The following is a 23,237-nucleotide window of genomic DNA, read 5'->3' as shown; positions in this document are numbered from 1 at the left end:
AGGAAAGCCATTTTAGAATATTTAATTCCTACTTTACTTTTTGCTGCACAAAGAGAGGGTTCCCCTTTCTAAGACTAAGCTTCCTCCCTTATCAATTACAATATTGATACAGGGCTTTTTAAGGGACAGCAAACTGGTTTTCTTTCATAATTACATGCTCTAGCATTGTAATGAGCAAAGCAAGCCAAGTATTGTATAAATCAAACTTGCTACAGTACAATACTTCTTTTACTCATTGAGCCAGCTTCTAAGCTAACTTGGTGTATTTTGGTCTGAAGCCATTATAAAACCATAGCTAAAAAAGGGCAGAAGAATCATTAAATTTGATGGCTCATAAAAATACATAAAAGAAATAGATGAAAAAAGGATCCTTTTACATTGCTATACACAGGAAAAAAATATTTTAAATGGTGGTGTTAAAAAAAAAATATCCATTTAATGTACCTTATCAGGATTTCATGTAGGAATTCATTGCACCCTACAGACAACAAAAGCACATGAGTCAGAGTGCGGAGTCTGACAGAGACAAAAAGAGAAACTCTTGAAGCTTTCTACTGTTTGGGTGATGGGAAAAAGTATTTACTTTTACACAACAGCAATAATCATACTGCCAGCAGTGGAACCAATTTCCAAATGCCAAACTGCTTGTAAGTACACATTCAGTTTTACATCAAAGGACTACAATGTGCTTTTCGTGAAGGAAAATTAATCCCACCAACCTTTACTATGGAAACATGACAGCCATCCTGTATCAACAACCTTGAAAGACTCGGATATTTTTTTCTTTAAATCTTAAAGGAAAGTCTGGACTATGTTTGAAGGGCAGAAGAGAAATGAGCATAACAACTCGACTTTGGATCTTTCCTAAAGAAGATTACACAGTTCATGCTAAAGTGATTAACCATGACAAACCAGCAAGTTGTGATGCTAACACACGCTTGCTTTTAACAATTGCAGGTGATCAAATGCTCCATTTTAGATCAGATCCGAATAACAGCACTTCAACAGTGAAATACATGAGGCCTAGATTCAAAATATATTTGAGAAAAAAATGGCATCTATGGCATCTGTGTGGTCTGTGAATACTTCCTCTGCCCCCCTCCCCCTCCTTTTTTTTTTTTTTTTTTTTTACACCTACATCTGTTAAATTAATTCACTGTGCCCTAATCCTGATTAATTACAAAACCCTAATATACTCAATGAGACCACAAAAACCCTTCAGCAGTCACTATCCCAACACACTCGATGTCAGCCAGGTAGCAAGTGTCGCCCACTGCTGATGAAGAGCAGCTCATCAGTGCTGATGTCCTCCTTACTCCCAAGAAGGCACGCCTCAGCACCAACCCACAAGGTAAGGAAAACGGAACCACAGGTGGAAATCTGGCTGAACAACACCAGCTCCCTCCGCTGCTCTTCCTAAGACTTGTTCTCCAGACCCCTCACCAGCTTTGTTGCCCTTCTCTGGACTTACTCAAGCACCTCGATGTCCTTCTTGTAGTGAGGGGCCCAAAACTGAACACAGTACTTGAGGTACGGACTCACCAGAGCCGAGTACAGGGGGAAAATCACTTCCCATATTTACCTCTGGTCTGTACAGGGATCAAACCCACAACCTTGGCATTATTAGCACCACACTAACCAACTGAGCTAACTGGCCCTGCTAAAAGAAACTCACATAAGCCTCTGTGGCCAGGGCTCGAGCCCATGACCCCAGCAATACTTCAGAGGGGGGTGAGAGCTGCAAGCCACCAGGCTACCACTGGCTCTTCATAATAACCAGCAGACTTTAAACACAAGTGCATGATTGAGAAGTTCTGGACAGCCCTTTAGAAAAATAACACTTAAACTGACCAAGAAAAAAAATCTATGCAGGAAACCCCAACAATCTCCTCTGTCCTCCAGCCTCTTTTTAGGAAAATGTGTTGCCCTTCATTAGCATCACATGTAATCCAAGGGATGATGACAAAAGGCCAACCATTTGTCCAAGAAGAAAATAATCCACAACTTCTAGCTATTTTTTTTTTTTTTTTTTTTTTTTTTTGGATACAGAAGCAACTTTATCCTATCTGTCTGTGAACAGCAGTGATTTTTTTTTTTTTAACTAAAGTTTGTTTTGAAGAAAAAAGTTTCACCAACAATGACACTTTAGGTATATGTGCCGAAAGAAATAATGTCAGACATTCTGCCATTTGATGTGAAAGGTGGAGAGGGGATATATCATTCCTACCAACACAATGCTTTAATATTGGCAGCGTATACAAACTGAAAGCATCTTCCTACAGAGTAGGAAACAAAAGTGATTTGAGAATACTTGTACAATCAGCATGAAAATTGTCAGCAATTCTTAAGACATTTCTCCATTCTCTAATTATATGGAATTAGACTAAATTCCACTGTATACATAACTCTAGGGCAAATGTATCATGTTTCATGAAGAATCCAACTTCAAATTACAAAAGATTTACCACAGGCATTCACGTACATTTGTGACTGGAAGATGATAGGATGATAGATGATAGGAAGAGAAATGACCCCCTCTAATTCTTCCTTTTTTATATTTTTACTTTTTTTTTTTTTTTTTTTTTTTTCATTTTTTTAGCCTGTACCCTCAGTCTCTGCTACTCTGTCAGAAGCAGGTTATAAGAAAGTAAGACAGTTATGACTGAACCAGAATCTTTATTCTAAAACGCACAATAGCTGTACTCCAGACAAAGAGGACTGACACTAAGCAATCAGTAAGCAAAAATGCAATGTTGTTTTAAATTGTCTGCCAAAAAAGGCAAAACTCATAGCAAAACAGCATCGTAGAATGCCAAATAAAGCACAGCAGTATTTCAAAGGCATTTTAAGACATTATACTCTCTAAAATCAACCTTTAAGATGAGGCAATGTATCGTCAAAATAAAGATCTTTCCATTTCAGATTGAACTGGTTTATATACCTATTTACAAAACAGAATCTACATCTCTTCCTCATACAAAGTTTAACCTCCTTTGAAGAAGCAAAGGAACTGTGTGTCCTCTATGCTAACTCTAATTAGTTTCAAATGGGGAAACTGCAATGCAAAACAGAACAGCGCAGCTTTGGACAAGTTTTACTACTGAGTTACATAAAAACCCAAGCAAGATTATAGTGGAAACACTGAGAGACAGTCAAATTTGTCTCCTCTTTATGAGTAGCAACTGGTATAACTTCTGCTGTTTATACCAGAAAATATTCCAAGGGAAATGCAGGGGAGGGACAAAGCATGAGGAAAAAAAATATTTTTAAACGCCTCCTAACCAAGCAATGCCTTCAGCCTGACACAAGACACGTAAAACATCTGCTGTGTATTAAATGATTACTCAATTTCACAGCAGCGCTCAAATATTCTGTTAGCACTAGTGACCACACAACATCTGCAGCATCTTGCACCATTTCCCTGCACCATGCAATAGCAACCGACCAGCTACCTCTTCAATAGGAAGACAAATTCTTCCCCTTTCTTTGCTAGCCAGCAACAGACAGACCTGGGTTCGCTTAGTCTTTATTTTTACTGAGCACTGATGAACTGGCAGTGTTAACAGACCATCAGATACTGGCTTCAAACTGGGATAATACCACGAACAAGTTGGGTGCTGCACTGCTGTTCTTGAGACCAGCCTTAAACTCAAGTCTTCTTTTCTTCCTTTCGAGGGATTAAAATTTCTTCTGTGTTTCTTCAGATAAAAATCAATGAGAAAAGATCTATTCTGCATGGTCTCATAAGCTACTTTACTAATAAGTGGTACCTCTTACATTACTGCTGAGGTCTTGAAAAAGACTTACTATCTGCAGTTCACACCCCAGACATTCAGAAAGAACATTACAGCATGCAGCCTTATGAATATTTGTTCGGTGCAAGAAGACAGGAAGCATTTTCATTGTGAACATGCCAATGTCTCAAATATGCAAGAGGTTTCCTGTAACATCAGCCTCTTCAGTGCAAGTGCACATCAGGGTCCTTGACGATGAATTGCTATCATCAAAAAAAAATGGGCTGTACAACATGATGTCATCTATGAATTATAAATAACCAGAAAAGTGAGATCACTGCAAGAAGTCTCAGCTGAGCATCTCCCGTCTGACAGCTGTGTAAGGGGAGAAATATTCTCCTCTGCGGGAGGAAGCACAGGCACGAGAGCTCTGTTAAAACTTGGGCATCAGCAACCAAATGCTAGGGACCAGCTACAAGTTGGCACTACCACTAATGTTTCTGTCCTGGTTTCTGGGTTCAGTTGTGTGCGTGTGCATCCATGCATACACGACAGGGGACTGCTACTGGAAATCCTTTCAGAAGCAGAAATCCTGTCAAAGCTAATTACTCCTCTTTCTCAGGGACAGTCACTTTGCTTTCTCTTCAGAAACAAATGGGTTAGACAGACACCTGAATAATTACTGAAAAATCAACACTGGGACTGTCCTCTGCTGCTGGATTCCCCCTTTGCAGCAGAATACCAGGGAGTCAGGGACAGGCAGCAGCAGAGTAACTACACTGGCTCAGAACAAAGTCCTGTCTCCAGGACCAGCTGCAGAAGTCACTTCAAACAAAAGATACTCAAAGTAGGAGTAAGTGCCTCAAAATTATCACCCAGAGCTCAACCCAGAAAGCCTTCCCCTGTCAAACTGCAATTCCTTTCTGTGCTTGCAGCATGATCTATTAATGTTTTGTATTAAATGCTCCCCTCTCCTTAATCCCCTAAGCATTTATCTCAGTTATTTTACATCACCAAGATCTAATTCCCTCCCAAAACTCTGCTTCTTTGTTATAGCTTCCTCTTTTCAAAACTATCTGAACAGAGAGTCTTTGTAAAGCTTATGCCACATAGTTAATTACTGTGACCTGACAGATTACATAGCAGCCCTGATTTTGGTTCTTTCTCAAAAATTTAGTCTCTGGATCACTTGCAAGGATTTCCAGTATCTGCTCAGTATGAAGAAGTGACTTTAAAACCAAACACTTAAAAAAAAAAAAAAAAAAAGCAGTATTTGAGATGGAAAGCATTCTACTTCAGACAAATTACTAATTTTAATAGATCAGGCATGTGTGGGAGAGATATGAGGAAGGATGACCTTAAGGGCAAAAACATAGTGTCCACCTGGTTACACACCTCTTCAGCTGGTTCTAGTTGCCATCAAAAGATGCAAAAAAAAAAAAAAAAAAACAACTTGCAACCACACGCAATAATCTGCACCACTCTAGTAGTTCCACTTCTGCAACCTAAACTTGTCGAGCACAGCCACCTTGCTAGGCCTCTGGATTTCTAAGCAGATGATTAACAATGTCTCATAATAACTACAGAAAACCCACCTGGACCTGTAAATTAAACTAAGCAGATAACCAAAATAGAAACTAGTTACATGAAAAAAATTTCTGCTTTCAATCAACCCTACCCAATGAGATGCTACAAACAAAACACTGCTGGGCATTCAGTATACATGCATTAATTAACAACCATTGGGTAAACCGGATTGAAATTTGTCAGTGTTTTGCAAATTGTGTTAAATCATCAGGGTCACACCCTCCTACAGACCAACAGACTTTGCTATCTCATCATTTTAACTTAATCTTGTTATATGGAGCCTTACTGCAAATGCTGTCATTAACCACTTTTTGGAGGATTACAAGTGGTTTTCTATTCATGAGAAAGAAATCATTTAATATAACAGACACTAATTTGGGGTCAATTACTGGAAGAGATGAGTACTTACAAGCTTTCTTTCATGATGCAAGGCAATGTGAAGTTAACTCAGTTACACAAGTACTTTCCCCCAGAAAGCAGGCACAAATCACAGTATTTCTATTAGTTATACTCACTTCATTTCCTTTCTCTGCTTTGTTTCTCCAGTATGAGAAGGTGTTTTTTTTTGTTTGCTTAAAAAACTATTCAGACAAAGCATTGGCATATTTTCCATGTAGTAAAACCAAAAGTCTAAAACAGAATCACTTTTTTTCTTTAGAATCTATGAACTTGAAATAATAAACTATTTTTCATAAAGAAGCATAAAATACATAAAAACAGAATCTTATTTTCAGTCCCAAATACTCAGAAACAAGCTGCATGCCATGGCAAAGTTACCTAGCAAAGGTATGAAGAGAAACAGGAAAAAGAGTGAAATGCTTAAAACGAAAATTGGATTTATTATTTTTTGGTGGCTGGATGCTCTTAACAACATTCTCCCATCCCTACAGCAATATTTCCAAGAGATGTATGTATTAGCTCAAAGCCATTAAAAAAAAATACTAAACATGCAAATCCGGTGCAGCACGATACCTATCCATTGATCCCTTACCCCTGAGAACCTTCATGAAATATGTACAGCATGAATACGGATATTAAAAGCACTAAAGGAGTTGCAGTTATTTATTTTATTTATACTGTATGTAGTAATGTAGTGTTCTAACTTCTGTGCTTGTAACTCAGAAAAGAAGTAATTACTTTCTTAGGAATCTCTTTACATTTACTTCCAGCTATAATCAAAATCTGGTAAGCATGTTTAGTTGCTCTATAGAGATTTTTAGAGCACATGCATCATCCTATACCTGAACAGTTTCCAGGACAGCATTAAGTAATATGATTCACATCTGCCTTGTGTTTGTTCTTTCATTTACTCTCCAGTGAAAAAAGTTCAGTAAATATCAGTTTTACATAACATGGGTTTTTGTTTGTTCGTAGATACTGTGTTGTGTTTACTACCAGGCGTTCCTTCATGCACATTTACTTCACAATTTTAGATCCAGTGTTGAGATAAATAATTCTGCTCCTCTGTCTGTGCTGCTGCACCACCACCACGAGAAGCATAAATTGGAAGACTTGAGTGAAGAAAGGGTTTGAATAACTGGAGCTAAATTATGCTCACCAGACTAAGAATCTCTTAGCAGCCAGAAATGTCAGAAGGCATTAGCTGCATGCTGATACAGAAGAGCACAAGATCATAAGAAAACCACCCCAAACAAGGCTGACCTATTGGAAATGAGTAATTTAAACCAAGCATGACTGCCTTGTAGCTTCAGACTCCTCGGCACGTCTCTCTCTGCCCATATGCATCACCTCCTCTCTGCTCATCTCTGTCTGCTGCATTCAAGGTCTGAGCTATCTCAGAGCATTACAAATACAGCATGACAGAGAAAACTGCAGATCACTTGCACATCACTGGTGTTGGAGAAGATGCTGCCCGGTCAGTTCCTGTAGTGCCTCTGTGCAGAGCAAAGCACTGCTGCAGGATTGTCTCACCTTCGTGGAATGGCAAAACAAAACTAGGTGCTGAACATCAGAGATGTAGTTTTTAAGGAACGACTTCTTGGCCTCCCTTCTTCAATAAGGGCAGTGCCATCATAGCACATTGCTGGGCACCTCTACCAACACTCACAGAAGAAAGGCTGTAGCAGAATTTAGGGCTTTTCTTTCTTAAGCAGTAAGAGTTAGACTTGGATATTTATTATTGCAAATAATGGTTCATCTTTTAGCCCAGTTTCTCAGCACAGCCCTTCTTTGGCACAGAAGACTGGAAATAAATTAAGTATGCACATCTCTATAAGCACCTTTTCAGATAGCTTCTATCTATATATGTCCAGAGTTGATCATCTCAGTGCTGGCAAAGTAATAGTTTCATTTTAATTACATGTAATATCAAGGCTGCAAACTGACAATCAGAAAGTCAAAGTGTGACTACAGCCTTGATGCAGTGTCAATGATAGTCTGATCATAATCTTTCCCTCCCCACAATGTTAGTCAAATGCAGTTAATAGAAGGGTTTGTTCTAAATTTCTTTTTTTCTTCTTCTTCTTCCTTATTACTCAGAGAACAATCCAAACACATCCATAAGATAGAATGGGTGAAAATCATAGCATTTCAATTTTGTGGACTTATGTACATTTAAGATTTGCTTTTCTGAAACATTCCTTTCAAAGACCATGAAAGATAACAAAAACATTCTGAGTATGAATATGGAATAAAAGGCAGAACGATGAAGCACCAGTGCCATAAACGAAGTTTCTGAGTTGGGGAATGAAAAAAAAAATCCCAATACTTGGCTTACCTGGGCACAAGTAGCTTTACGTGCCACACTCCCAGCTTCTCACAAATGGGACTATACTAAACTCAGACATGGGAACACCAGATTTCAGATTACTTCTGCATAGGAGCCATCCTCCTCCTCACAGCAAGCAAATGAACTAAATGAACTAAACTGAGTTCTAAGCACACCAACATAAAGCAGCGTGAAAAGTGCCGAAGTTTGTTTATGATGTAAGAGCAATAAAACCGCTGACAGCCACACCTCTGCATGGGCTCATTTCACCTATTTGAAAAATATGTTTGTCACTAGCGTAAGTATCTTTGCTGCACTGCTGGATGCATGTACCCTATCTGTTATGTATGAAAGGCAAATGGAAAGAGTTTGATCATCAGGAACTCACAGAGAACGGAGAACTAAGAGACTGAAATACTCATGAATAAGGGAAAAATACTTCTGCTAGCAGGATGCTGTTCCCTCTTCGGTTTGGATGCAGGACCTCACAGCTGTGTTTAAAATGTCAGCAGCACACAGCTTTACAGATCTGCCTCACCACTGGAAAGTCTGTCATACTCTCAGTGCTTCTGCTGCCTCCTACTCGCACACTGCCCTTGGGAGGAAGCCTGCTGTGTGGGCTTGGTGTGCACGTCCACAGACAGCGGTCGCTTTGTGGCTCTGGGAGCAGTCACAGCAGTAAAGCTGAGCATGCCGATGCTGATCATGCTTTACAAAAAACTACTGTGTAAGGCTGTGTATGTCTCCATTTGACTTTTAAAAGCCCCCTAAGGCCTCATGTAATGAATCCAACAAATAAATCTTTCAACTCAATCCATAAGAGCAGTACGAGGACCAGAAACAGTTTCTGGATGCAGTCAAGTCCCTCACAGAGCAGGGCAATGGCATGGTGTCTGCTGGCCCAAGGAGAAGAAAATTACTCAGAGACCTACCTAGGGGTGAAGCTCCACTTCAAGTTTCTTAAGTGCAGGTTAGCAGTGCTAGCTGACAAAGAGCCATCAAACCTTAGTGAGACACCAGGAATTCAACTATGAGAAAACATGCCAAAACTAAGAAACCGATTATGTATTTTGCCACCTTGAGTTCCAGGAGACTGAAGAAGGACATCACTCAGCTAATCCAGTCTCAGACCAAATGCCAGTTCAAGTGCACTTAACAAGGATATTATGAGCATGCTCACTCCTCCCTCCAGGGCTAGAGGTCCATTTTAAGGGACTTTACTGCTATATGCAGCTCTTCTTAGCTTTGTGTTTTTCTCCCTCTTCCCTCACTTTTGTTTTTAAATTCCAGATTGTTATAATTTGTAAACACAGCCTTACATTTACACACAAGTGCAAACTCCAGTTAATGCCTTTCCCGAAAGTAAGAATCCCTAAAAAATCCTGAAACCCTGTGTGCATTTGCAATGTCCCCTCTATCCACTTATGTAATGCTCTGAGTAGCCTCCTTCAGCCTTTTCTTTCTCCAACAGCTTAAAAGACCATTGCCAGACTTTACAATGTCAAAGAAAAAGCAAATTAAAATGTTATTTTTCTATCAATTCACGGATACTTGTGCCAAGTAACCAGATAGTGCTTTTACCAGCTACACTTACTTTTTGTCTCAACCTTGAAATAATTTGCAGTTTGGAGTTAAATTCTCTCTCAGACTTAAAATTTAAATATTGAAGTAGAACTCTCAGAGTCTTGTGATGAATATACATCTCCCTTCTCTGTGTATTTAATTAGAAAAATACATAGAAATGAACTTTTGAAAGTGCTGTTCATAATGACTCAGCAGATCAATATGAGAAAGCTAAGCACTACCTGTTTTAATGACTCAAGCCTAAAAGCTTCCTAAATCCTCACAATTAAAAGAACTATATATTGTACAAAGTTCTCATTCATTTTTATTCATACTGAAAAGCCGCCAGAATTACTAAGTACCCAACTCTAGAGAAGAAAATAAATCTATGAGAAGGTACTACTTCTGAAATACAATATTTAACTCCTCAGTAATCATTTTTACTCCCAGTTTAGAGGGTAGTGAGACATTGCTGCAGCATGGAGGAAGAAGAAAAAGGTTATTCTAAGTCTACTTTTCAATCAGGACTCATTTCTGTATCAGGCACAGCGGCTCCTGAAAACTCAGATACCTGGCATGACGGCATACATCAACCACAGCACTGATAGCAGTGAGAAATGCCGCACAGCCGCTCTCTGCTTTGAAACTCCAGATGGAAAATCACAAAAAAAGCACAGGACACAACTGCCAGACATCATCAATCATTATTTAAAAATTACAGCAGCACCACCACATGTATTTGATGCTAACATCTTTTCACATCAGTCTTCCTTTTTCTTATTCATGGCATGAAATTGTTACATTTTTCACATTTTTTCAGATGGAGTGCTTCATCCCTGCCTAGCATCCGATCCATTTAAGGCTGCAAATCCTTACACAAACTCGTAGGCTATCTCCTTTGAGGCATGTTCATCCCTCAAAAAGGAGATGGAATTGCAAAATAGAAAACACGCAAATTATTGCTACCTAAAAAAAATTAAAAAAAATAAAAAAATTCATATCAGATTAATTCCAAGGTGGTAAAATATAAACTGTACAAAGTATAGAAGGGGAAACAATATAAGTAAATAAAAATGATCAAAATAATAAATAAAACTATAATGAAGAATAAAAAATAAATGACCCAAAGTAATATTTAACTGGAAAATGATGCACTTGTGTCAGTAATGTCTTTAAAACCATCTCCTTTACTATTCTCTCATCAGTTACTATTAATCCTAAATTCTTGCTGACCTGTTTCATTGACTTAATGAAAATGTACCACTAGAGGTAATGATGTGATTGAATCAGTAAAGTCTCTGTTGGTAGAGAAAATTTTAATTTACACCCAAGTGAATCACACATTTATAACAGCATATATTTTTACCAACTGCATGAAAATCTTAAGCATGGTCCTTTCACTGATCAAGGTATTATACTTAGGATCTCCGACATTCTTCAAGTTGCAAACCAGCTGCTTCAAGGGGAGAGGAAGTCATATTGTCATTCATTGTCTCAGGGTTTATCAACTGAAAACTTAGTAGTATAGAAGAAATGTATAAACTCAAAAAAGTGAAAATAAATATAACAAAGTTTACCTAATGATTTATGGCTTTAGTTTACTTTTCTAAAACTTATAAAACAACTTGTTTGCAAAAGCAAAATTGCCAGTGACAACATTATGAAACTAATCGGAAAATATAGTTTTATTGTGTTAGACCACCAAGCACTGGCACAAATCATTTTTTCTATTTACACATTCATTTAACAAGGAAGATGAAAATTGTAGTTTAAAATATATTAGCATCAGCAACTATTAAAAATAGCTCTTTGATGAGACCTTTAGAATATTCTTCCTTTGTCTGGGCTGTGCCCACTCATTTAATAACAGCCCACACCAGGTAGAAGGCCAATAAACCCATGTGGCTTCCTATGTGCACCTCACATCTGTCCTGCAGAGACAGAGGGGTTACAATAGGGGCACCCGACAGACAGCCATCCGTCATTAGCTCCATCACGGTGTATCTGATGACCGCAAAGTACAGCTATGGCTGCCCTTCATTCACTGAGGGACCAGAAGAGGCTGCTCACGCCACATGTTACCATACACATAACTACTGGGGCAGAGCAGGCTACAAAGCTTTCCCAGCCCGTGAGCGCACAGCACTTGCAAGCACTTTAGAAAACAGCTGCTTCGCCATCAGTCCTGACATAATGTTACATCATCATTAAGCAACCAAATAGGAAGGACCTTCAAGAAATCCTTGCTTTTGTACAGGATGCTTTTAAAGTATCCTGACACTTTACAGGGGAGTAAATTAGACAGTGGGCAACCAAGCACGTGAGATAGCTGGTTGGTAATGAATGGGCGATTATGAGGACAACACCATGCTCTTTATAGAAAGGGAAGCCAAAAAAAAAACAAAACAAAAAAAAAACATACAAATAAAATACATAAATAAAACCACACTGCCCAAACCCCAAAACACCTAAATCCAAAAACAGAAGCAAGAGCCACCTTGAAACCAAATTAAACTGCACTCAATAGCGTTCAGTAAAACATCCATTAAAAAAAACTGCTCACAGTAAATTTGTAAGGAATGTCTGATACATTGCAGATCTATCAGGCCCTGAACTCGTACCTAACTGCAGATGATCAGACAACCATGAGTCTTCTCTGATATGGACAACGCACTGACAATACCTTAAGTGATGCCAGAAAAGGAAATTATGGCACTGGCCCCATAATACAAGGACACAGGTTCCAAATCTGATTACAAGAAACAAACAAAACTTACCTTCTTTTCCCCATAACAACCAACCAGCTTGCATAAATATTATTCTCCACTGAAGAGTTTAAAACTCATTTTTAAAGTTAATGACGTTGGTCATACTTTTTCATTATTTGGTGATTACTGAAACTTTCCCCACACAGTTATCCGCCAGATTAAAAAGTCATCTGCTAAAAAGAAGCAGACTGCACATCTAGATAGAGTTGAGGAATGAGTGGGCATCTTGATACAGGGATTCCTCATCTAAAAAGGCAGCTCAAGCTAACTTTGCGGAATGACTCAAATAAAGGATCTACATGTGCATGAGGCCCAATAAATGGGTCAGATGCAAGCGTAACTGGATAATACAAGAGTATCAAAAGAAAAAGAAGTGCAATTCATACATAAGGACCTTTAGCAAAAGTGGGACTCCTAACAGCATGATACCTTTTTGAAGCACAACGTTTAACTTTGCAGGGAATGCATATTAGCACAAACCTAAGTTTCAGCAGTTTTCCCGAAAAGAAAGCTCCAAATCCTTAAGCACTATTTTAGGCTAATAGACCTTTTGGCTGCTCAAGTTGAAAGACCAGTACTGGAAGCAGCTTTGCTTTCTGAAGTTATGTTCCTAATACTTTCCCAGTCCCTCAGACTAACCTAACTAGATGAGAGAAATTCACTAAATCTAGGTCAGAAGATAGGGATGGTTGGTAACTTTGGAGGAACACCTAATAGGTGAGGTTAAGAGTTCCTGTAAACACAAAAACGCACACCCTGAAAAGTTGCCTTGGCCATTACACCACTCTCTACCCTTTCATTTCTTCTGAAAATAAAAATAAAAAGAGGAACCAAACAAAATAGCAAATACAATAACAACAACAACAACAAAAATCCCTCCCCTATTTTCTACATAAATTTCTAAGCCTAGCATTTAATCTCAAGAATCTGCATGAAAAAAAGGATTGGGCAGCTGCCATGGCAATGCAATTTTTCCAATTTATTGCTGATGTTCCTGGGGTGGATTACTGGCTGTAATAACAAGGGATTGAGGATCCAATAGTTCAGGAGTTAACTAGAATAAATATTCTTCTCCTCTAAAGAGTCTGCCTGCAGCAACAAGAAGTAGGATCCAGATGACAATATCCTTGACAGAAAATAAAATGTATTCTTTGCCAGTCCATGCAGGCAACTGCAGTCAGTTTCAGAAGTTTTTTGTTTGTTTGTTTTGTTTTTTAACACAACACCAGAGTTTCTCTTATTGCATGTTTAATAATAAACCATTGCACCTGTTCTCCAGAACTGTGACAGAGGCGGAACTCATCCCTTGGGAACACACAATAAAAGAAAATAAAACTCTCTAGCACTTGCACAGTATTCATGAAGAAAAGAGTTATGTAAAGGGGTTCTTAAAAGATTTGGATTAATCCCTGTAAACTCAATTCCACACCCTGAATTACAAGTGAACAGCTTTGCTAAATACAGTATGTCTTCTCTTACTTGGTCCAATTTATCAACAACAGATCACAAAAAAAAAAAATAAAGGAGACCAGAGAAGACTGCAATTATGGAGGAAGCATCTCAAACCACTTTCAACATGAAAAGGCATGAGCAGGATGAATAGTTTTCAATTCTACCTCATACAGGTTATGAGAGTGCCTGAAAAAATATGGCAAAGATCACTGTATAATAGTGGCTCTCTACTGGTTCTCTGCAGTTGGAAAAACAGATTTGCTGCCTCTGTGCTGTTTGGGGAATCTCTGTTGTTCTGTTTTTGTTATCTTACTCTCTGCCTTTGAAAAAATAGACCTCAGCAAAAAAAAAAAATAAAAATATTTACATTTAGAGAAACGTCCTACTTCACTTCCTTGTACCAGTCCAATTCATTAAAACAAAGTGAGAGCTCATCTGTTGATATCCTTAGATTTCAGGTAATACCTAGCATTTTTAATGCAATTGAAACATCTGATCTTCAAATTGCATACACTAAATTCAAGTCCCTGACCACTTTCCTGGCAACTTAGAAAAAAAAGATCTTGTGAGTCTCTAAAATCATTTGCTCAATATGCAGCAGCAACAAAAAAAAAAAAAAAAAAAAAAAAAAAGCCAGTAAAGTGTTGAGTATCATCAGGAATGGCAGGGCAAAAAGCAAAGTAAATATAAAACATTGGTACAACCTCATCATGTTGCATATCTCATGCAGTATCAGTCAACATACCTCCAGAAGGACATAGTGGAGGCAGAAAATTGCACAGAGATGACCAACAGCTGTCTTATGGGTAGAGATTAAAAAGGCTCAGGAGTTAAGAGGCTCAAAAAAGGTATGACAACATTTCCAAATCACGAAGGCACTGGAAAAAGTGAGTGAAGAATTGTCATGCATCGAATCCAACAATATTCGAACAAAGGCCATTGAAACTTCAAACCTAGAAGGAGATCAGTTGAAAAATGATTTTAAAGAAGTTTTGTTGGGTTTTGTTGTTGTTTGGGGCACACAGAATTTTAATTCTCTGTGTAAACAGAATTGGTTGCAAGCATTTGGCATCTATCTGCCACAAGTAGTTGTGGAGACAAAATAACAGCAAATACAACAAGAAGTTAGACATAGTGATGGGAAACTGGTCCAAAACAGATACTAAAAGAAGAGGCAAGGATATACTAACAAGGATATATATAGTTTTCATCCAGTGATGTGGCTGCCTAGAAGTAGAAGAGGAACAGATGACCCACAGTAGCCAGAATGAAACGCTCTCTGAGTACCATCATCTACTGCCACCATTGAAAAAAATATACTGTAATAGATGAACCACGGGTCCAGAAAAAAAGATTTTTTGTATGCTTAAGTGCATGTGACTCTAATGAAATGGGAACTTCAAGTCAAAGAATTGAAAAACAATTTAAAAAAAAAAAACAAAAAACATCAAGAAACAAACAAGAGCACCAAACCTACTTAAAAGAACTGGTACAGAGAAAGAGTTTGGGGTCAAAGAATGTAGAAGATAGGAGCCATTTATTTTTAACATTACATGAATTAGTTATAGCTTATGGTAGCATTCCCAGAAAGATCCCTGTAATCAAGCCTCAAAAAGGTCACAGATGATCCTCAACTTGTGATCTCTTTCATGAATAATGTGATGGCAACATGTAGTTTCTGACACAGCCTTGTCCATATTAAGAATGAAGAATCCATGAACCATCTTGGACTTTTCTGAACCAGTAAGATAAGAGCCAGTTCCCACTCAAACAGTTTAGATACATGCTGACAGAACAATACCCAAGCTTCAAAGCCACAGCTTGACTGCAGAATGGGTCACCACTATGCCTGTGCTCCATCACCTTCACTGGCTAAGCACGTAGAATCATTAAGTTTGGAAAAAACCTCCAAGATCACCTGGTCCAACCGTCCCCCTACCACCAATATTGCCCACTAAAGCATGTCCCTAAGCACCACGTCCAGCCTTTCCTGGAACACCCCCAGGAATGGTGACTCTGTCATGGCTCACCTAGAAAGGTCAGGCCACTGGCTGTCATGGTCTTTTAGCTCAAGACACAGGAATGGTATCACACAATGATCTGGTACATCCTGCTACATCAAATTGCTCTGAGGTTTTAGGTAAGCCGAAGGCTACTGCTGATAAGGATGGAAGCAGGGTGGTCTTTTGGGATGAGATAGAAGAAAATACGAGAGAAAGAGGCACTGGACTCATCACAGCATTTTAATGTAGTAGCAATGTTGATCACTTTGCTCTTCCTGCTTCTTTCACACACATTTCCCTTCACAACAATGTCAGAGTATCCTCCCTGATGTATAGTAACTGTAAACCTCCAAGAAGGACAGGTTTTATTTAGTGGCTTGAGATAGACTCAGTAATGTCTTCAAAGTTTAAATAGGATTCTTTAAAACAAAATATACATTGGATCCTCATAAAAGAGTAACACAAGATGGATATACTGATATATACCTATATCAACAAGTAATAAAAAAGCAATATCACAAAAATATTTTATTTACTTTATTGAAAAAGTGTTTGATGTTGTTTTTGTGTTTTTTGTTTTGTTTTGTTTTGTTTTGTTTTCCCTAGCAAGACAGCTTGCTTTTCTCTGCACTTTTGACAGAATATTTTGTTCTTTCATTATCCAGGTTATTTATTATTTTAAGCACTGATCCATTGCAACTTCCCTGACTTATCAGAAGACAACTGCACTTTTGGGAACTAGCTGAAATACAGCCAGAAGCAACACTTTTTGGCAAAGTTAAAAATACATTGCACTGACATCCTAACTTAACACTTCATTCTTTGCAACATGCTTTTGTTCACACATCATTCTTTCAGAGAAATAGTCCAGGTGAGCAGTGATACACACCTCGATCATTCACATAACACATAAATCAATTCCGATTAATCGTTAGTGAGCAGTGGCTTTAAGTCAGGTCCATTTGAGAACTCTTTATTTAACTTCAAACATTAACCACATTCTTCCTTGTAACAAAGCATTCCCACCCACAATTTCCACCTCTTCCTTCTTTAACACACCTCAAAGAAAATAGTCTCAGTTAAAGACACATCCTTAACTTTGAAGAGCTACCTCACGTAGTGTGGTGCAGAGCACTGAATCTCCCACTACATTTGCACCCTAGCCTGTTGGAGCAGGTTGCAACAAAAGACACCACCAATCCTCCTATTCCAATCACAGGCTACTTAATTCTCCTTTCTCACCCCTTCACAGCTCAAAATTTGTATGTCTAACCACCTCTACTCACACAAGTTTTGTGCATGCCTCATGCCTTATGAGATGAGATGTGCAACAAATTACAGCCCTTCCTAGACTAAATTAGAGCAAAGAGTAGGGCAGTACTGATATCATAAATACTCGGTTTTGATTAGAAATTTCTAACAATAAGAGTCGTGGAAGCAGATTATAATACAGAAAATAGCCAAGAAAAACAAGTCTAGAATAATTAAGCAGGAATTAATTCAAAGGCTAAACCCATTCCCCGAAGTCAGGCAGGTGCACCAACAGAGCACAAAGAAATTAAGGCTAGAAAAAAGTTTTCTCCTCACAGACTTTTCCTGCTGGTAAAGTGAACAATGCAATTATAGTCAACCTGAAGGGATAACAAGTAGAAAGTAATTTTCAGTCAGCTGTACTAACATTTTTGATAAAGTGGAAATAGTTAAATAAAGCAGAAAGAAATACTTCCAACTTTTGATAATCTGACTGCTTTAACAAAGCAAATTTGAAACTAGAAATACATAGACAGCAACCCCCAGAAGTTTGATGACTATCTTAATTATCCAACCATAGACATAAAATTATCATTCAAACATTCACAGGTCCTTGGCTAATTCATTTTGAACTCAAATGAAGCTAAGTTAAGCATCTCTGTGATTCAAGATGCATGCATTATTTAGTATTAGCTAGACATTTGTTCATTTATGCAGACAGATGCCAACGGGATTTATGTGAGAAGGCACCCATTCTGCTTCACTTGAAAAGTTTCTTGTTCTCTCACTGAAACCTAAACCACAGATCTTTGTCATTTTGTCCATCTTTCTGTTTTAGAAAAACAAACAAACAAAAAAACCCAACACTTTCAAAAAGTTACAGTTTGGAACAGTTTCATGGGAGGAGTGAGATGTGAAGCTCTCAGCACATCTCCAAGTGAACAAGGTGCCAGCATCTGCATCATGTTCCCTGATACACAGATGCTACTCCAGGTACTTCTAAAGACCTAAGGCTGATTTTCCACAGTAGTTTTGTAGCTTTTCTTTTCCAGCAGCATAAAATAGCTACATAAGGGATTTTTTTGTTTTGTTTTGTTTTGCTTTTATTTAATTTCTGTGGCTGGTTGGTTTGGTTTTCTTTGGCGTGGTCCATGCAGCTGATAAGAACAGTTTTGCATCGCACTTTTTAAAATGCTACATGAATATTCTTGAGGAAGACTGAGAAAGAACAGAATGGAAAAGAAACACCTAAGCTGGTAAGGACAAACAACAACAAGAAACTGGAATTTCAGAAGAAAAAAAAAAAGGTAATCAACTCTGAAAAGGGAGCTGCCTACATTTTCGTTTCCTTATAAGCCATTACCCTTGTCAGCACCTTCACACAGCTGAGTGTGAATACATCCTCTGCTATAGGTACACTTCATACAGAACTACTTGAGCTTAAAAATCATCTAAAACTTCTCAGTGTCCCAACACTCTTTTATACAAAGCACTTCGGGATTTTTCCACTGTTCTTGGGACTGACAGCACAGCCCGCTCTCAAGGACAAAGAAATTTCGAGAATAGTCTAAACAGAAAATTTGAGGTCCCTTCTTTAAATGAGTTTCCTCTTACCCTGCCCTCTCCAAGATACAGAGCACAGCTCCACTTCCAGACAGGTTGTGCTCACTGACTGAGCTTGGCAATTCGTAGGGCATATGACTAAGACCTATAGGTAATAGAACTTGGGCTGAAGAGCCCAAAAACTGGTACAAAATATTTATAAATATTTGCTACATCCTGAAAGACTTCAGTCAATCTGGCAATTCTGGGCTAAATCTCTAACCCTGATTCACATGAACAATATCGCTCTGGGTAATGTTTGTTTTTAAGGCATTGGGAAATGATATTTAAAACAAAAACAAGTTTAAAAATCAAATTGCAAACAATTTATTTCCTCCTGTCCAAACAGATCTCAGCAGCACACAAACAATGTGAGCTAACCCAAACTGTCACATAATACTGTACTTATTTATCTAACACCACTGAAGCCAAGCGCTGAGCGGGGGAGATTCTAACAGAGGAAAAGAGCGATAAGATTAGTGCCATTAAGCTGAAGCAAGCAAGACATCATTCTATGTAACTGAGGGGAAAAAAATGTAGGTTAATAAGGAGAATGACTATCGAGTAACTAGAGGCAAAGAGCAATGCTAAGATGAGAAAGATTGAGGGCCCTAAAAAATGAAGGACAGGAAATGAGAATATCATGGGCCTGCATCTTAAAGAGCTCAGCCAATATTTCACCACTTACATGTTGAAGTACTAGCAAGGACAAGATCAGGTAAGCAAGCTGGAAATAAGAGCAAAGGGATCACAGAGAAGTGGAGAGAAAATGAGGTATTAAACTGCTCAATCTGCATGACGACAATCTGAAAGCAAAGCTCAGATGTGAAACTAGAAGAAATGGGAGAGCAGAGGCACCCAGCCCTTGTGCGGGGGAGTCACCAGCTGACTCGTGCTGCTGAAGCTCTTTTGGGGTTATAAAAAAATGACTGATAAAAAGTAAATCTTGCAGATAGTGTGAAATGCTGAGAAGGCTTAATATTTGAAGAAGTGTGGGCAAAGAAACGTGGCATTTAAAGTGCCTGGTCAGCTGCTGATGACAGGAGGAATAAAGGGAGTACCCCTGAGAGTGAGAAATCAAGTCATATCTGCAATATTTATCTGGTACAGTTGTGCCTCAAAGTCTCCTCTGAAAACTTAACACAGGACACACACTGAAAGCGGCATCTTAAAGGCAATGCAAGTGACACCAGCCAGTGATCCCAACACAAGGCACAGAGGGACTGCCAGAGTGGAATCACACAGTTATTTTTACAAAGAATCTGCTGAAAGGAAAGATTTGGTAGACGATTTTGAAAAAAAAAAAAGCAGGCATAAAACTTGATGTTACACAAAGACATTTCTATTTCACATCCTAACTGGGGAGGAGGGAGAAGGACCTGCAGAGGGCTTTGGTTCTTTCTCCTCCAGTTTTCACTTTCCACATGAAAAAACACAACTTTTCACCTTGTTGTAGTTAATTAATAAACTACAGCTTCAGTGCTGAGTTAAGAGTTCCTGCTAAGAATCAGCGTGAAGCTCTGTCACGGAGAATCAAATCAGCAGCCAACTGCAGTTTAGCTTCCCTTCTCTGGTAATGACTAATAAGCAGCAGTTCAATAGAAAGTGAAACACCACTGCTTAAAAGTTCCCATTTGGCGTGGCACAGTAATACCACATGATGTAGGAGAATCTCTTGGTTCCTATTAAAATAACAGGAACAGGCAGGAAACCATCTTGGCTGACCTGCTGGTCACACTGAGGAGCGGGAAGGAAATGCACAGGCAGTGGAAGCAGGGACCTGTGGGCTGGGAAGAGCACAGGGATGCCATCAAATGGAACTGAGCTGGGCAAGGGATGTAAAGAATAACAAGAGGGGATTCTACAGGTCAGAAAATAAAGTCCAAGGAGAGTGTGCCCCCTCTCATAAATGAGGGGGGAGAACTGGTAACAAACAGACATGGAGAAGGATGAGGTACTCAGCACCTTCTTTGCCTAAGCCTTCACTGGCAGTCAGGCTGCCCACGTCTCTAAGGTCCCTGGACCTGTAGGCTGTAAGCAAAGAACAGGTCTGAGACCATCTGATGGAACTGAACACAGGTACAAGTCCATGGGGCCTTATGACATGCCTCCCAGGGTCCTGAGGGAACTGGCTAATGAAGTTGCCAAGCCTCTCTCCATCATAGTTGAAAAGTCCTGGCAGTCAGGCGAAGTCTTTGGTGACAGGAAAAAGGGAAATATCACTTCCATTTTTTAAGAGGAAGACCCAGGGAACTACAGATGGGTGAGCCTCACCTCTATGCCTGGGAAGATCACAGAATCATAGAATCATAAAGGTTGGAAGAGACCTCCAAGATCATCTGGTCCAACCATCCTCCTACCAGCCACTAACCCATGTCCCTAAGCACAATGTTCGACCTTCCCTTGAACTCCCCCAGTGACACTGATGTCCACGTCCCTGGACAACCCATCCCAATGCCTGACTGCTCTTTCTGAGAAGAAATGTCTCCTCATTTCCAACCTAAACCTCCCCTGGCTCAATTTCAAGGCACGTGCAAGACAAGGTGACCCAAGACAGCCAGCACAACTTCACCAAGGACAAATCATGCCTGACCAATCTGGTGGCCTTCTATGATGGAGTGACAGCATCAGCTGACAAGGGAAGACCAACTGATGTCATCTACCTGGACTTCTGTAAGGCCTGTGACACTGTCCCACACATCCTTATCTCTTATCTCTAGAAGGGTGGACTATTTAGTGGATAAAGAATTGGCTGGATGGCCGCAGCCAGAGAGTTGTGGTCAATAACTCAATGTCCAGATGGAGGCTGGTGACAAGTGGTGATCCACAGGGGCCCATCTTGGAACTGATGCTCTTTAATATCTTTATCAACAGCATAGACAGTGGGATTGAGTGCCCCTCAGCAAGTTTGCAGATGACACCAAGCAGAGTTGTGCAGTGGATAAAACAGAAGGAAGGGATGCCATCCAAAGGGACCTGGACAAACTCACGAGAAGGGCCCATGTGAACCTAATGATGTTCAACAAGTTCAAGTGCAAGGTGCTGCACCTGGGTTGGGTTCAATCGCAGACATAAGTACAGACTGAGGAGACTATAAAAAAAAAAAAAAGAGGACAACTTTTTATAAGGGCAGATAGAGGCATGACAAGGGGAAACAGTTTTAAACTAAAAGAGGGGAGATCTAGATTACAGATTAGGAGGAATGTCTTTACTCTGAGGGTGGTGAGGCACTGGAACGGATTGCCCACAGGAGCTGTGGATGCCCCATTCCTGGAGATGTTAAAGGCCAGGCTGGATGGGGCTTTGGGCAGCCTGGTCTGGTGGGAGGTGTCCCTGCCCAGGGCAGGGGAGTTGGAACTGTATGACCTTTAAGGTCCCTTCCAACCCAAGCAGTTCTATGATACTATGAACTGTTAGAAAGTAATTGTCCAGTTTCATCTGAGATATGTGTGCAATTGAATACTGAGCTATTGCTTGCATAGGTACAAAGCAATGATCAGAATCACATTAACTTTGTGCTGTTGTAGGCCATTAATAAATGTCATGTTAAATACTGGGCTGGGACACCGATATCCAATATTCTTTCTCAGTGATAGTGCAAGAATATTGCTTTTTTGAAATGTGAACGAATAATCTCTAAAAACCCCTGAAAGTACTTATTAGAATTTTATCAATATATAACAAGAGTTATTCTTTAAAACTATGCATAAGGATTAAACAACCTAGAAGTTCTCTTTCCTTCTCACTGTTGCAGTTCACTGTTGACCCAAACGACCCACCCAGCATGCTTGTTCCTACATTTTCCTACTCTGGAATGACTTATAAAAACTATCATTTTTACATAACAATTTGACATCTTCAGATGAGACACACTATAGCAGTATTATTTGTTATTATCATGCATATATGATATTCTAGCATGAGAAACAAATAAGTCATTAGAAAATGAACTGTAGACATCCATCATCTCCCATTGACCTCCTTTAAAACATCTTTGGATCTTTTCCAGACTTTGATTGCTCTCCTGCACTAGTAATCCACCATTATAAAACATTCACAGCAGATGTGCCTACTAACAGAGCATAATGATTTAAGTGGATAAGAACAGGAAAAGATGAACTCTCAGGAAACAAAGATCCTGAGTTTATGCTAATAACTATTTTAAAAATACTAAATTAAGGGTAAGCTTATGCAGATTTCCTTAAGTTCATCTATTTTAGAGTAAAGTCTCAAAAGTACTGCTCATGTCAGGCTACTTTTTCTGAAGTTCTTCAGAGTATTTTCCTGTATTTTTAAATGCTTTCCCAAATCCAGTTTTTGCCCTCTATAAATACCACAGCAGAAAATATATCAGCATTGTATTGGTGGAGGGGAATACAGTTGTTATGCAATTAGCTACATAAAGCTGCATTTGTTCTTCCCCTCTCTACACCATACAGAAGAAAAAATATGACAAGATGGAACAAACTTTACTAGAATGAATCTGTCAACAGCAAATACATCATAAATTGATTATGAATTAGAGTTGGTGAGATAGACTTTACATGGA

The 23,237-nt window shown here is 39.0% G+C and overlaps 1 protein-coding gene across 4 annotated transcripts in view; it reads right to left on the bottom strand.

The window, feature by feature from the left end:
* Nucleotides 1-23,237, bottom strand: part of UTRN (utrophin) — a 366,839-nt gene that overhangs the window by 101,884 nt on the left and 241,718 nt on the right. The gene's annotated exons all lie outside the window — the stretch shown is intronic.

This window comes from Aythya ferina (assembly GCF_964211825.1).
Source record: "Aythya ferina genome assembly, chromosome: 3".
NCBI lineage: Eukaryota > Metazoa > Chordata > Aves > Anseriformes > Anatidae > Aythya > Aythya ferina.
The sequence above is the reverse complement of the archived record's forward strand: the minus strand, read 5'-3'. Positions and strand labels throughout refer to the sequence as shown.